Source organism: Arachis hypogaea, chromosome 3 (genome assembly GCF_003086295.3).
Source record: "Arachis hypogaea cultivar Tifrunner chromosome 3, arahy.Tifrunner.gnm2.J5K5, whole genome shotgun sequence".
In the NCBI taxonomy this organism is placed as follows: domain Eukaryota; kingdom Viridiplantae; phylum Streptophyta; class Magnoliopsida; order Fabales; family Fabaceae; genus Arachis; species Arachis hypogaea.
In genome coordinates this window covers 115,886,191-115,901,324 of record NC_092038.1, presented here as the reverse complement: position 1 = coordinate 115,901,324, position 15,134 = coordinate 115,886,191, and the positions used below count along the sequence as shown (strand labels likewise).

The 15,134-nt window shown below is 37.2% G+C and overlaps 1 non-coding gene across 1 annotated transcript; it reads left to right on the top strand.

Annotated features, from left to right (window-relative positions):
• The first annotated feature begins 1,241 nt into the window (after positions 1 to 1,241).
• Positions 1,242 to 1,349, top strand: LOC112793213 (small nucleolar RNA R71). The gene has a single exon (XR_003197916.1). It is a non-coding gene; the product is annotated as a small nucleolar RNA R71 (small nucleolar RNA).
• The last annotated feature ends 13,785 nt before the right edge of the window (positions 1,350 to 15,134 follow it).

Sequence of the window (15,134 nt, the reverse complement as noted above, 5' to 3'; positions counted from 1 at the left end):
TGCACCTCAAAGATCCCTAGCTTCTCCATTACAGAGAGAGGCATGAGGTTTACACTTGACCCTAAGTCACACAAGGCCTTCTTGAAGGTCATGGTGCCTATGGTACAAGGTATTGAAAACTTCCCAGGATCCTGTCTCTTTTGAGGTAATTTCTGCCTAGACAAGTCATCCAGTTCTTTGATGAGCAAAGGGGGTTCATCATCCCAAGTCTCATTTCCAAATAACTTGTCATTTAGCTTCATGATTGCTCCAAGGTATTTAGCAACTTGCTCTTCAGTGACATACTCATCCTCTTCAGAGGAAGAATACTCATCAGAGCTCATGAATGGCAGAAGTAAGTCCAATGGAATCTCTATGGTCTCATTTTGAGCCTCAGATTCCCATGGTTCCTCATTGGGGAACTCATTGGAGGCCAGTGGACATCCATTGAGATCTTCCTCAGTGGCGTTCACTGCCTCTCCTTCCTCTCCGAATTCGGCCATGTTGATGGCCTTGCACTCTCCTTTTGGATTTTCTTCTGTATTGCTTGGAAGAGTACTAGGAGGGAGTTCAGTAATTTTCTTGCTCAGCTGACCCACTTGTGCCTCCAAGTTTCTAATGGAGGACCTTGTTTCTGTCATGAAACTTTGAGTGGTTTTGATTAGATCAGAGACCATGGTTGCTAAGTCAGAGTGGTTCTGCTTAGAACTCTCTGTCTGTTGCTGAGAAGATGATGGAAAAGGCTTGCTATTGCTAAACCTGTTTCTTCCACCATTATTATTGTTGAAACCTTGTTGAGGTCTCTGTTGATCCTTCCATGAGAGATTTGGATGATTTCTCCATGAAGGATTATAGGTGTTTTCATAGGGTTCTCCCATGTAATTCACCTCTTCCATTGAAGGGTTCTCAGGATCATAAGCTTCTTTTTCAGATGAAGCCTCCTTAGAACTACCTGGTGCATTTTGCATTCCAGACAGACTTTGAGAAATCATATTGACTTGTTGAGTCAATATTTTGTTCTGAGCCAATATGGCATTCAGAGTCTCAATCTCAAGAACTCCTTTCTTCTGATTAGTCCCATTGTTCACAGGATTCCTTTCAGAAGTGTACATAAATTGGTTATTTGCAACCATTTCAATCAGCTCTTGAGCTTCTGTAGGCGTCTTCTTCAAATGAAGAGATCCTCCAGCAGAGCTATCCAAAGACATTTTGGATAGTTCAGAGAGACCATCATAGAAAATACCTATGATGCTCCATTCAGAAAGCATATCAGTGGGACACTTTCTAATTAATTGTTTGTATCTTTCCCAAGCTTCATAGAGGGATTCTCCTTCCTTCTGTTTGAAGGTTTGGACTTCCACTCTAAGCTTACTCAATTTTTGAGGTGGAAAGAACTTTGCCAAGAAGGCATTGACTAGCTTTTCCCAAGAGTTCAGGCTTTCTTTAGGTTGTGAGTCCAACCATATCCTAGCTCTGTCTCTTACAGCAAAAGGGAATAGCATAAGTCTGTAGACCTCAGGGTCAACCCCATTAGTCTTGACAGTGTCACAGATTTGCAAGAACTCAGCTAAAAATTGATGAGGATCTTCCAATGGAAGTCCATGGAACTTGCAATTCTGTTGCATTAGAGAAACTAATTGAGGCTTAAGCTCAAAGTTGTTTGCTCCAATGGCAGGGATAGAGATGCTTCTCCCATAGAAGTTGGGAGTAGGTGTAGTAAAGTCACCCAGCACCTTCCTTGCATTGTTGGCATTGTTGTTGTTTTCGGCTGCCATGTTTTCTTCTTCTTTGAAGATTTCTGTTAGGTCCTCTACAGAGAATTGTGCCTTAGCTTCTCTTAGCTTTCGCTTCAAGGTCCTTTCAGGTTCAGGATCAGCCTCAACAAGAATGCTTTTGTCTTTGCTCCTGCTCATATGAAAGAGAAGAGAACAAGGAAATATAGAATCCTCTATGTCACAGTATAGAGATTCCTTGAAGTGTTAGAGGAAAAGAAAAATAGAAGGCAGAAGTAGAAGAATTCGAACTTATCAAAGAAGATGGAGTTCGAATTGTGCATTAAGGAATAGTGTTAGTCCATAAATAGAAAGATGTGAGAAGAGGGGAAGTAATTTTCGAAAATTAAGTAAAAGATTTTGAAAACATTTTGAAAAACTTTAATTGATTTTCGAAAACCATGATTGAGAAGGAAGTGAAGTGATTTTTGAAAAAGATTTTGAAATTAGAAATCAAAAAGATTTGATTGAAAACTATTTTGAAAAAGATGTGGTTAAGAAGATATGATTAGTTTTAAAAAGATGTGATTGAGAAGATATGATTTGAAAAACATTTTAAAAAAGATTTGATTTTAAAAATTAATAACTTGGCTAACAAGAAAAGATATGATTCAAACATTAAACCTTTCTCAACAGAAAAGGCAACATACTTGAAATGTTGAATCAAACCATTAATTGATAGCAAGTATCTTTGAAAATGGAAAGAAATTGATTTTGAAAAAGATTTGATTGAAAAGATATGATTTGAAAAAGATTTGATTTTGAAAAATTTTGAAAACCTGAAAAAAATTGCATTGAAAATAGAATCTTCCCTCTTGTGCCATCCTGGCGTTAAACGCCCAGAATGGTGCACATTCTGGCGTTTAACGCCCAAACCACTACCCTTTTGGGCGTTAAATGCCCAGCCAGGCACCCTGGCTGGTGTTTAAACGCCAGTCTGTCTTCTTCACTGGGCATTTTGAACGCCCAGCTTTTTCTGTGTAGTTCCTCTGCTGTATGTTCTGAATCTTCAATCCTCTGTATTATTGACTTGAAAAGACACAAATTAAAAATCTTTTTGGATTTTTAATAATGAGGAATAATCAAAATGCAACTAAAATCAATTAAACAATGCATGCAGACACCAAACTTAGCAGTTTGTATACTACTGACACTGACAAAATGAGAATGCATATGAGACACACAAAACACTCAAGTCAAGAGAATTTAAAAATCAGAGCAATGAAATCATCAAGAACAACTTGAAGATTAATGAAGACACATGCATGAATGCAAGAAGAACAGAAACATGCAATTGACACCAAACTTAACATGAGACTCTAGACTCAAACAAGAAATATTTTTGGATTTTATGATTTTGTACTTTTTTTTTGTGTTTTTCGAAAATTAAGTGGAAAAAGAAAATAAAGGTATCAAAATTCTTAATGAGAATTCCAAGAATCATGCAATGTTTAGTCTAAGACTCCGGTCCAGGAATTAGACATGGCTTCACAGCCAGCCAAGCTTTCAAAGAAAGCTTCGGTCCAAAACACTAGACATAGCCAATGGCCAGCCAAGCCTTAGCAGATCACTGCTCCAACAGCAAGATTGATAGAAATTAACATGCTCTTGTGATGATAAGTTGAAACCTCGGTCCAATAAAATTAGACATGGCTTCACAGCCAGCCAGACTTCAACAGATCATCATGAAACTCTAGAATTCATTCTTAAGAACTCTGAAGAAAAAAAAATACCTAATCTAAGCAACAAGATGAACCGTCAGTTGTCCAAACTCAACAATCCCCGGCAACGGCGCCAAAAACTTGGTGCACGAAATTGTGATCACTACTTTTCACAAATAAATTAATCCCCGGTGATGAACCCAAAAACTTGGTGTTCAATACCATGGCATAAACACAACTTCGCACAACTAACCAGCAAGTGTACTGGGTCATCCAAGTAATAAACCTTACGCGAGTAAGGGTCGATCCCACAGAGATTGTTGGTATGAAGCAAGCTATGGTCACCTTGTAAATCTTAGTCAGGCAAACTCAAATGGATATGGGTGATATACGAATAAAACATAAAGATAAAGATAGAGATACTTATGTAATTCATTGGTGGGAGTTTCAGATAAGCGTATGAAGATGCTTGGTCCCATCCGTCCCTCTGCTTTCCTACTGTCTTCATCCAATCCTTCTTACTCCTTTCCATGGCAAGCTTATGCAAGGGTTTCACCGTTGTCAGTGGCTACCTCCCATCCTCTCAGTGGAAATGTTCAACGCACCCTGTCACGGCACGACTATCCATCTGTCGGTTCTCAATCAGGCCGGAATAGAATCCAGTGATTCTTTTGCGTCTGTCACTAACGCCCCGCCCTCAGGAGTTTGAAGCTCGTCACAGTCATTCAATCATTGAATCCTACTCAGAATACCACAGACAAGGTTAGACCTTCCGGATTCTCTTGAATGCCGCCATCAGTTCTAGCCTATACCACGAAGACTCTGATCTCACGGAATGGCTGGCTCGGTTGTCAGGCGAGCGCTCGGTTGTCAGGCGACCAACCATGCATCGTGTATCAGGAATCCAAGAGATATTCACCCAATCTAAGGTAGAACGGAGGTGGTTGTCAGGCACACGTTCATAGGTGAGAATGATGATGAGTGTCACGGATCATCACATTCATCAAGTTGAAGAACAAGTGATATCTTGGAACAAGAACAAGCGGAATTGAATAGAAGAACAATAGTAATTGCATTAATACTCGAGGTACAGCAGAGCTCCACACCTTAATCTATAGTGTGTAGAAACTCCACCGTTGAAAATACATAAGAACAAGGTCTAGGCATGGCCGAATGGCCAGCCTCCCAATGATCTAAGATAGCATCAGAACAAAGATAACTACCCAGATATCTCAATACAATAGTAAAAGGTCCTACTTATAGAGAACTAGTAGCCTAGGGTTTACAGAGATGAGTAAATGACATAAAAATTCACTTCCGGGCCCACTTGGTGTGTGCTTGGGCTGAGCATTGAAGCATTTTCGTGTAGAGACTCTTCTTGGAGTTAAACGCCAGCTTTTATGCCAGTTTGGGCGTTTAACTCCCATTCTTGTGCCAGTTCCGGCGTTTAACGCTGGGAATTCTGAGGGTGACTTTGAACGCCGGTTTGGGCCATCAAATCTTGGGCAAAGTATGGACTATCATATATTGCTGGAAAGCCCAGGATGTCTACTTTCCAACGCTGTTGAGAGCGCGCCAATTGGGCTTCTGTAGCTCCAGAAAATCTACTTCGAGTGCAGGGAGGTCAGAATCCAACAGCATCTGCAGTCCTTTTTAGTCTCTGAATCAGATTTTTGCTCAGGTCCCTCAATTTCAGCCAGAAAATACCTGAAATCACAGAAAAACACACAAACTCATAGTAAAGTCCAGAAAAGTGAATTTTAACTAAAAACTAATAAAAATATACTAAAAACTAACTAGATCATACTAAAAACATACTAAAAACAATGCCAAAAAGCATATAAATTATCCGCTCATCAATTTCTTTTCACACTAACTAATACTCAACGATGGTATTTCGATACACCATATTACCAAAAATTATTAATCGATCTAATAACTTTTGTAATGACATAAGTTTATGAATTTGAAAATTTAAAAATTATTTCATAAAATGTAAAGTTTTAACAAGTAATAATGTTGATCATATTATTTTGATTTCAAGAATAAATACGATAGAAATAAATAAAATTGTCCCAAGTAAATTTCAACAAAGACAAAAATAAATAAGTATTTTTATTAATGAAAAATTAATTTATTTTAAAGACAAATACAATTTTTTTTCTATGGATTTCCTAACTTAGCAAGTCGAGAATTAATCCACCATATATTGATGCTCTATTTATTAAGGGTCTGTCGCTAACTAATGGATTGTGATACACACAAGGCGAGATTCAAACTCCAAATACTTGTTTAAGTGGGCCAATGAGATGACCATTCAATAAATTTAAATTGATTAAAATAAATATTAATTATTTTTAATATTTTTAAATTGTAAAATATTTATAATAATAATTACTATGTACATTTTTTATTTAAATTTAATAAAAAATTTATATAATTTTATGTATTATTCCGTGTAGGACACGGGAACATACACTAGTTTTTATTAATAAAAGCAATCTAAACATGATGGTTTCAGTGGCTAAGAGAATGGGGGGTTGAATCTTAGCCCCTTTTTGCTTAATAATTCTTGCTGGTCTTTGAAACAACTTCTGGAGACTTTTTTATTTTTGTCTCGTACCCATCCACGAGACTTTTTCTTTTTATCTCATGACCCGGCACGAGATATTTTTCAGTTTTATCTCCTGTGCAGCAGAAACAGAAATGGAGTAGAAAAGAGAGAAAATTACACTCAAATATATCCTGTTTCAGCTGCTAAGTGCAGTGCAGCCTACATCCAGTCTCCATCACAACAATGATAAAATTTCACTATAATCTTCTTTGATTACAAACACCAATTCTCCCTAGGAACTACCCTTCTTATCTGGGACAAGTCCAGATTCTAAACCCAAAAATGAACTTGACTTGGTCACTACCAAGCTTTCAACTGTAAAGTGCTAACCCAACTTACAAGGGGATTTTCACAAAATCATGAAACACAACACAAATGTACAAAGGACCTCTAGAACATCTATGGCTTTTTTCTTTTAATTTTACTCACTCTGCTTTTTTCGCTCTATGGCTTTTTCTTACAAACCTCAATATTTGCCTTTTTCCATGAGACTCAAGACAGACAAAATTAAACAGAAAAATATAAAATGAAGAACATTGAAGGAGAAGAACTTCTGTTAGCTTAGGTAGCTATGTGAATACTGTGCCTTGCACTCTCACTCCTTGCTTCAAGCCCTGGCTGTTCTCCCTTATTTATAGAGGGAGAAGCCTCCACGGTGGAAACCAAAAGAACCAAGCTAATCTTCTTCTTCTTCATGCAAACCGGTTCGGCCACAGAGAGAGGAGAAGTAACCGAATGTAATAACCAACATGCAATTACCTCTGGTTCTTCCTTGGTCACCAATAAACATCAATCCAAGCCTTCTATCTTGCCTTGCGCTCCAAGATGAACTCCTAGCCCTTGATGCTTCATGATGATGACAGCTTCATCTGCTCCATCCTCTGCCTCTTCCATCACATAGCTACTATAGCTACCTCCTGTGGTGGTTAAGTAGAATCAGAGACATGCCATCCCTCCAAGGATCTTCTTCCTCTGACCGAAATCTTCTTCTTCCATTTTTGGTATGGAGAAGCTAAAATCTCTTCACCAAATCTTACCATAAGTGATGAAAATCTCAGCCACAGTATACTTTTTATTTTCTTTTTCTTTCCATCATTGTGATGATCTTGTTGCTTGAATCTTCATCTCTTTGGTGGCTAGCTTTAGCTTCCATGCTTTCTCTGTTGATATGACAGAAGTAGGAGAAGAGAGATAAGAGTGAAGAAAGAGAAACTTGAATAATAATTAATGAATGTGATAAAGAAACTAAAGTTCCCACTTCCCTTGCTTTAGGTAGCGTGTAGCATTGATGATGTCCATCAAATCAAATGCTAAACCTCTCTCATATTTCCAATGCAAGTTATTTCAAGTTAATTGAATTTGAAATCCATCACAACTTGAAAGGTGGGATCCGTTGGAAGCATTGTGACTTTGCTTTCTTTGCTTAATGGTTTCGGACCAAGCTTTGGTCTATTTAGCAAAGATTTTAATTGGGCTTGTAGCAATAGTAAATTAATCTGGCCCAAACAATAAAACACTTTAGCCAACATTCATATGACATTATTGCTCAAGGCTGAAATTTAATTTTATTGGGCTTAAGGTCTTCTCTTTTCTTTTTGGCCCAATAACAAATCTGCACACACAAAATTATTAATTAAGTATGTATGAATTAAGATCAAATTAATAATTTTGTCAATAATTGCTTTAATAATGTTTGTTCATCATCAAATTAAATTTAGAGTTTTTCAAACTCATCAATCTCCCCCTTGATGACAAACATTATTAAAAATTGAAATGGAAAGAAATTAAAGATTAGAGTATTGAGTACTCCATTTGAAGATTAGTATTTCTCCCCCTTTCCAATTGTCACATGGCTCCCCCTAAATGTATGCTATTTTACCAAGGGAAGCTTTATATCTGTAACAATTTTTGTCAAGTCTAATGCAACAATGTTATTCAACATATTAAATGCAAGATGTTGAATGGCTTGATTTATGAGCAGAACTGGAGTGATAAACAAAACTCATTTGTTATCATAAAATTGATTTTCTGCTCAAACATACAAAGCAGTTGAGTATATATCAACCAAAGATATTTTTGCTGCTTCAAGAAGTTGTTATTCAATCTATTCGAAAATATTTTCCAATCAACATATCAGAGCAAAATAATCAGAGCATGAAAAATATTTTTAATCAAGCATGATCATCTCAAAACATGGCAGCTATCAGAATTTTCATATCATAACTTTAAGGAACTGCCAAAAATAAAATATTCTTAATCAAAAATAGCAAACATATTCACCAAGGTAAATCAAATATATTCCTAATCCAAAATATATTTACCAAGGTAAATCAGATTGCATCCATAAGATAAATTAAGACCAATCAAATGCATATCTCTAATCCAAAGTACAACATGCATAAAACTGCATCACAAGCATCAACCAGATCATCACAACTAGTAGTTGAAACAAGGGTGATCATAAATCCACAAAGGATTTTATCCCCTATTTAATTTCAATTTTTCAGTCATTTCTCCCCCTTTGTCATCAAAGGGGCACCTGCAAAAAATGGCATTGGAAGCAAAATATCTAAATTATAATCAAAATACCAAGAGTTTATCACAGTGTCATAGGTCTAAAGTATCTAGGCAAACTACTACAGTATCAGATTGAGCCAAAACAAGCCAATATCAAATGTAAAGAAACAGTTATCAATCATCAGATAAATTGTACTCAGAGCCAGCTACCTCATCATCACTGGCAGCATCCATCTCCTCCTCAAAACTCTGTAGCATTAGATCCACCCTGTCTTTGCACTTGACCCAAGCCCTTTCATTTTCATAGGCTAGTTTGCGGGCTTCCTTGTATGATTTCACCATTAGCTTTGTCATGTTGGAGAACTCAGTGAGGATTTCTTTGATTGATTCTGTTGTCTTGGAAGACTCAGGCCGACTTTCAAACTCACTGTCAGAGAGGACTGACTTCTTCCTTTTGGTTCCCTTCATAGCTCCTCCTTCTTTAATCATTGAGACCTTATTCTCTACAGCTTCATTGGTTAAATCAACTTTAAAATATTCAAAGATACTAGTGAGAAACATGCCATAAGGCAAATTTGCCTTTTTTGTACTCTTAACAGATTCCCACATGTGTCTTATCATAAGATAACTGAAAGAGATATGAGAAGAAGTAACAAGAGCAAAGAGTACAAGAGAGTCAGAAACAATTACTCTGTTATGTGAACCACTTTGAGGAGTAAGAATATAAGTGATGATTCGGTGCAAAAGAGAGTTTGTTGGTCCGAGGGCCTTGTGAGTAGGAATAGAGCCATCCAAGCCAGATAAGTTAGCACAAATGTGTTGCAGGGCAACCTTGTGTGTGACTCCAACCTGGGAATCCCATTTCTCAGTCATGTATGCTCTTGGTCCCTCATCTGTATAGCCTAGGGCAGCATTGATGGTCTCTGAATTCAGAGTCATGTATACCCGCTTCACATAAGAGTGAATGGTACCATCGATCAGTATCATATTAGCATAGAATTCTCGTACCAATCCAGGGTAAACATGTTTCTGAATATGGAGCAGAGAAGTCCATTTTAGATTCTCAAATAGAGGAGAGACATTGATTCCTTTTGCTATGAGTGAGTCTAAGTTCACTAGGTAGGTGGCATAGAGGTGGCAATTATCCAACACTTCCTTGTGGAATTCATAGGAGGCATATGAATTGAATCTGGCTGGATCATAGTGTGAATGGGGTTTGTTGAACTTATTTTTGAAATCCAATGATTCCAAATTGGCCGGTTCCATCGTGTTGTGTAACACAAAACTTTTGGGCTTCTGTGAACTTTTTCCTGATGCATGTGGGGTAGTCTTTTTCGGTGGTGAGAGAGGAGGTGATGTGTGAGACTCGTCTTCTTCTTCCACGACTGGTTCCTTGTTCTTTTCAGATTTTCTTCTTCCTGAGATTTTCTGGGCTATCACTTTCCTGCGCATGGTCTCGGTTTGTTTGGATGGAGGTGAGTAGGGGTGTGCATGGCCCGGCCCGGCCCAAAGACCCGGCCCGGCCTCGAGCACTTTAGGGCCTAATTTGGTGTGATTTCATCGGGTCTAGGGCCGGGTAAGGGTCTCAAAAATAGATCCGGTCATTATTTCGGGTCGGATCCAGGCCATGATTCGGGTCGCCCGAAGTCGGCCCGGTGGCTCGGTCATCATACACAATTAATATTTTGTGTTGTTAGTGATGGATGATGCCTATTCTTATATGGAATTTAAGTATTGTAAACCTTAATATTTTGTGTTATTAGTTATTATAAGACTATAAGTTAATGTTTTATGTTTAAAATGCATAAGATTTTAGACTAATGCATAATGTTGTGTTATTTGTATTGATTTAAATATTTGGTGTTATTATACAATATTAGTATTGATTATGATTATGCTTTAATTTTAGAGAAGAGTCGGTTCTTGTTTTTCTAAGTGAATTTTACCATGTCAAATAATAGTTTGAGCCTTAGAAATTTGGATATTTTCACATGCTAGCTTATAAGAAGGTATTAAGATAATGTAATGTTAATGGCCCGGTTTTCACCCGGTTTTTCCCCGGTATAATCGTGGCCCGAAAGTGTATAGGTTTCATCGGGTCTAGGACCGGGTTCGGGTCTAATAGATAGGCCCGATATATATTTCGGGCCGGATCTGGGTCACATCAAACCCGGTTTTACCCGACCCATGCACATCCCTAGAGGTGAGTGAGATGAAGAGGATGTGGAGTGTATGTGGATATGTGTGTAGGTTTGAGGGGTTGAGAATGGGGGATTTCTGGTTCGGCTACTCCTTACGGTAAGTTGCTTTTTCATGATATGAAGAAGATGAATGGAGAAGGAAGGTGAAGAGAAGGCCGAAGGTTGTGGTGAGTGGAGGGAGGTTAGAGGTGCATTAAATGTTGATTGGAGAAAGATAATGGAGGGAGTTAATGACCATCAAAGGGCGCGGTTATTAACTAAAAGAAAATTTAAAATTAAAATAACTAAAAGATTTGTTCCTTGAATCAAGGGATGATGGGAGGATGAAGATTTGATTTGACATACAACTTCCTCTTTTGATAAGACAACTTTCAAGATCATGATCAAGGCACTTTCAAACTGCAAAACGGGCCAGGCCAAGATCAAAGAGATTTTGGGGCCCAAGCTATTTAATGCAAACGCTGTCTCCCTCTGTCTCATGGCCCATTCATTACATCCTGGTTTTTATCTCCTGCTTTTCTATGAGACAAAATTGAACAGAATCAAAAATTTCACAAGTTATCAATAGAGCTTAGATCTATCATTCTCAAACTTTTTCTCAAAGTGCAGAATCTGTCTTCACATAGGGGTTTTGTAAAAATGTCAACAAGTTGGTCTTCAGATTTTACAAATTGAATATCAATAGTACCATTTTGCACATGTTCTCTAATAAAATGATATTTAATTTCTATGTGCTTGGTTCTTGAGTGCAGAATAGGATTTTTAGAGATGTTTATGGCACTCATATTATCACAAAATAAAGGTACACTATTGATCTTTAATTTGTAATCTTCCAACTGTGTTTTTAACAAAATTAGTTGTGAACAACATGCAGATGTAGAAATATATTCAGCTTCAGCTGTGGATAGAGCCACTGTGGGTTGCCTTTTGCTTGACCACATGTTGAGTGAGCTTCCAAGGAAGCAACACATGCCAGATGTGCTCCTTCTATCCACCCTATCTCTCGCATAATCTACATCATAAAACCCTACTGCACAAAAATCATCAGATTTTGGATACCATAAACCATAATCACTAGTTCCCTTAATGTATCTAATGATGTGCTTAACGGCTGAAAGATGGGATTCTTTTGGGTGAGATTGAAATCTTGAACATACACCCACACTTTGAACAATATTCGGTCTAGAGGAGGTAAGGTACATGAGTGAACCTATCATTCCTCTATACCTTGTTTCATTTACATCTTTTCCATTATCATCCTTTTCAAGTTTAGTGTTAGGATGCATTGGTGTTCCCATTGGTTTAGAATTTTCTAGGCCAAATTTCTTGATTAGTTCTAGTGCATACTCTCTTTGGTGAATAAAGGTGCCACTAGGAGTTTGTTTAATTTGGAGACCAAGAAAGAAAGTTAGTTCTCCCATTAAACTCATTAGTCATGAGTTTTCCAAACTCTTCACACAAGGACTCATTGGCCGATCCAAACACAATGTCATCCACATAAACTTGAACTAAGAGAATATCCTCATTAGATGCTTTAATAAATAAAGTAGTATCCGTGGTGCCCCTTTGAAATTGATTTTCCAATAAGAAGGCACTAAGGCCATAAAGAGCCTTAGAGAGTTTGAAAACATGGTTTGAAAATTCTTTATCTTCAAAACCGGGGGGGGGGGTTGTGCCACAAACACTTCTCTATCAATAAAACCATTAAAGAAAGCACATTTAACATCCATTTGAAACATTTTGAAACCCTTATGGGCAACATAGGCAAAAAGCAACCTAATTGCTTCCATTCTAGCTACCGGAGCAAAAGACTCATCAAAATCTATACCCTCTTCTTGATCGTAACCTTGGGCCACTAATCTAGCCTTGTTACGAACAACTTGTCCATCCTCACCAAGTTTATTTTTAAAGACCCACTTAGTACCCGTTACCTTCTTACCATACCGATGAGGTACTAGTGTCCAAACCTCATTCTTGTCAAATTGAGCAAGCTCTTCTTGCATGGCTTTGACCCATGATGGATCTTCAAGAGCTTGTTTTACATTGTTGGGCTCCATTTGTGACAAGAGGGCAAAATTACTAGGTTCGGATTGCCTTTTGTTGAGGATCTTGTTGTTACACCTTGAGAGGGATTACCAATGATAAAGTCATGAGGGTAACCCCTCATGGACTTCCATTCTCTTGGCTTTCGAAGTGGTGTTGAGCTTTGATGAGCTTCTGTGGGTTGCTCTGTTCTAGATTCTCTTGCTGGCTCAGGAGACAAAATAGAAATGTCTCCTCCATTCTGACGAGACAAAACTGGACGAATAGATTCTTCATTTTGAGCAGACTTGGAATTTTCTTCATTGGTTTCTTTATTGATAACATCTTCATGATCTGAATCATTATCTATCACAGCACTGTGAATTGAATTAGAATCACAAAATGATGCATGTATGAATTCTTCTATGGTTCTACGCTCTTTGAGGTAAATTCTATAAGCTTTGCTAGTGGTGGAGTATTTAACAAACATTCCTTCATAAGATTTTGGATCAAATTTACCAAGATTTTCTTTGTTGTTAAGCACAAAACTTTGCATCAAAAAAACATGAAAATATTTAAGATTAGGAGGGGTTCCTTTCCATAGCTCATAAGGAGTTTTCTTCAACCCTTTTCTAAATATAGTCCTATTCAAAATATAACAAGCTGTATTCACAGCTTCAGCCCAAAGAAATTTTGGAACCTCATTTTCACACAACATAGCCCTAGTCATCTCTTGAAGGCTTCTATTCCTTTTTTCAACAACTCCATTTTGTTGAGGTGTTCTAGGGAATGAAAAATTATGAGCAATTCCAAAATCGTCACAGAATTTTTCAAAGTCTTGGTTTTCAAATTCCTTTCCGTGATCACTTCTCAAATGGGAAACTTTTAAATCTTTTTCATTTTGAATTCTTTTACAAAGGGTTGAAAAGGCATGAAAAGCATCATTTTTATGAGCAAGAAAAAATACCCAACCGAATCTAGAGTAATCATCCACCACCACTAAACCATAGTGTTTCCCTCTTAAACTTTGAGTTCTTGTTGGTCCAAATAGGTCAATGTGTAACATCTCTAATGGCCTCTTGGTTGAAATTCCTTCTTTTGTTTTAAAAGAGGATTTTACTTGTTTTCCTAATTGACAAGCATCACAAGTAAGATCCTTATCAAATTTAATATTTGGAATTCCTCTTACCAAGTTTTTCTTAACTAGCTTAGAAATTTGGTACATGCTAGCATGACCCAATTTCTTATGCCATAGCCATTTTTCTGATTCAAGAGAGGTAAAACATGTTACTTTTTGATCCTTCAAGTCCTCAAGAGTTAATCCATACACGTTATTACACCTTTTAGCCTTAAACAAAATATCCCCAGATTTTTCACATACAACCAAACACACAAACTTTCTAAAAATAACTTCAAAGACAAGATCACACAATTGGCTAACACTAAATAAATTATGTTTCAAACCATCAACAAGAAGAACATCATTTATACAAGAAGAAAAACTTTTACCAACTTTTCCAATGGCCACTATTTTTCCTTTACCATCATCACCAAAAGTGACAAACTCTCTATCATATTCATCAAGCTTTATGAAGAAGGTTGCCTTTCTGGTCATATGCCTAGAACATCCGCTGTCCATATACTATATATTGTCTTTCCGCTTAGATGCTAGGAAAACCTACAAAATGAGCTCAAGTGACCTTAGGTATCCAAATCTTCTTGGATCCTTTCACATTAAACCATCTCCTATGTCCCAAGCCATTGTAGTAAAAAACAACTTTGTAAATTTTGTCACTAATCATTCTTTCACCAAAAAAGTATTGAATGGGAAAGTGGCCATTTCGGTTGCATAGTCTACAAAACCTTGGAGTTACTGTTTTGTTTTGGGTTTTGAAACCTTGTATCATTTGAAGATGAGGCTATGTTTTCAAAATAAGGTTTTTCAACAGATTTGAAATTCTTGTGAAACCCCAAGCCAGCTTTATCATACAATGGTTTTTGATTAGCCAAGATTTGATTTAAATTTTCAGAACTTTGAGTAAACTTGGCTAAGTCATTTTCAAGATTTTTAATCTTTTTCAACAACTCTTCATTTTCTTTAAAACAGTTTACATATGCAACAACAGATGGTCACTTTCACAGCTTCTAAGTTGGGCTTTTAACTGCTTATTTTCTTCAACAAGATCACAAGCAGTTTCGGCCTCCCTTAGCTTGTCTTTGAGAAAACCATTTTCTGCCTTAAGAATGGTGATTTGTTGTTCAAGATCTTGGTTATCAAGTAGGAAACATCTAATTTTTTCAGAAAGGTGGTCTATCATAAGATGGAGATCTTCAGTGTCAGGGTTGTGGAAGATTACCTGATCAATAT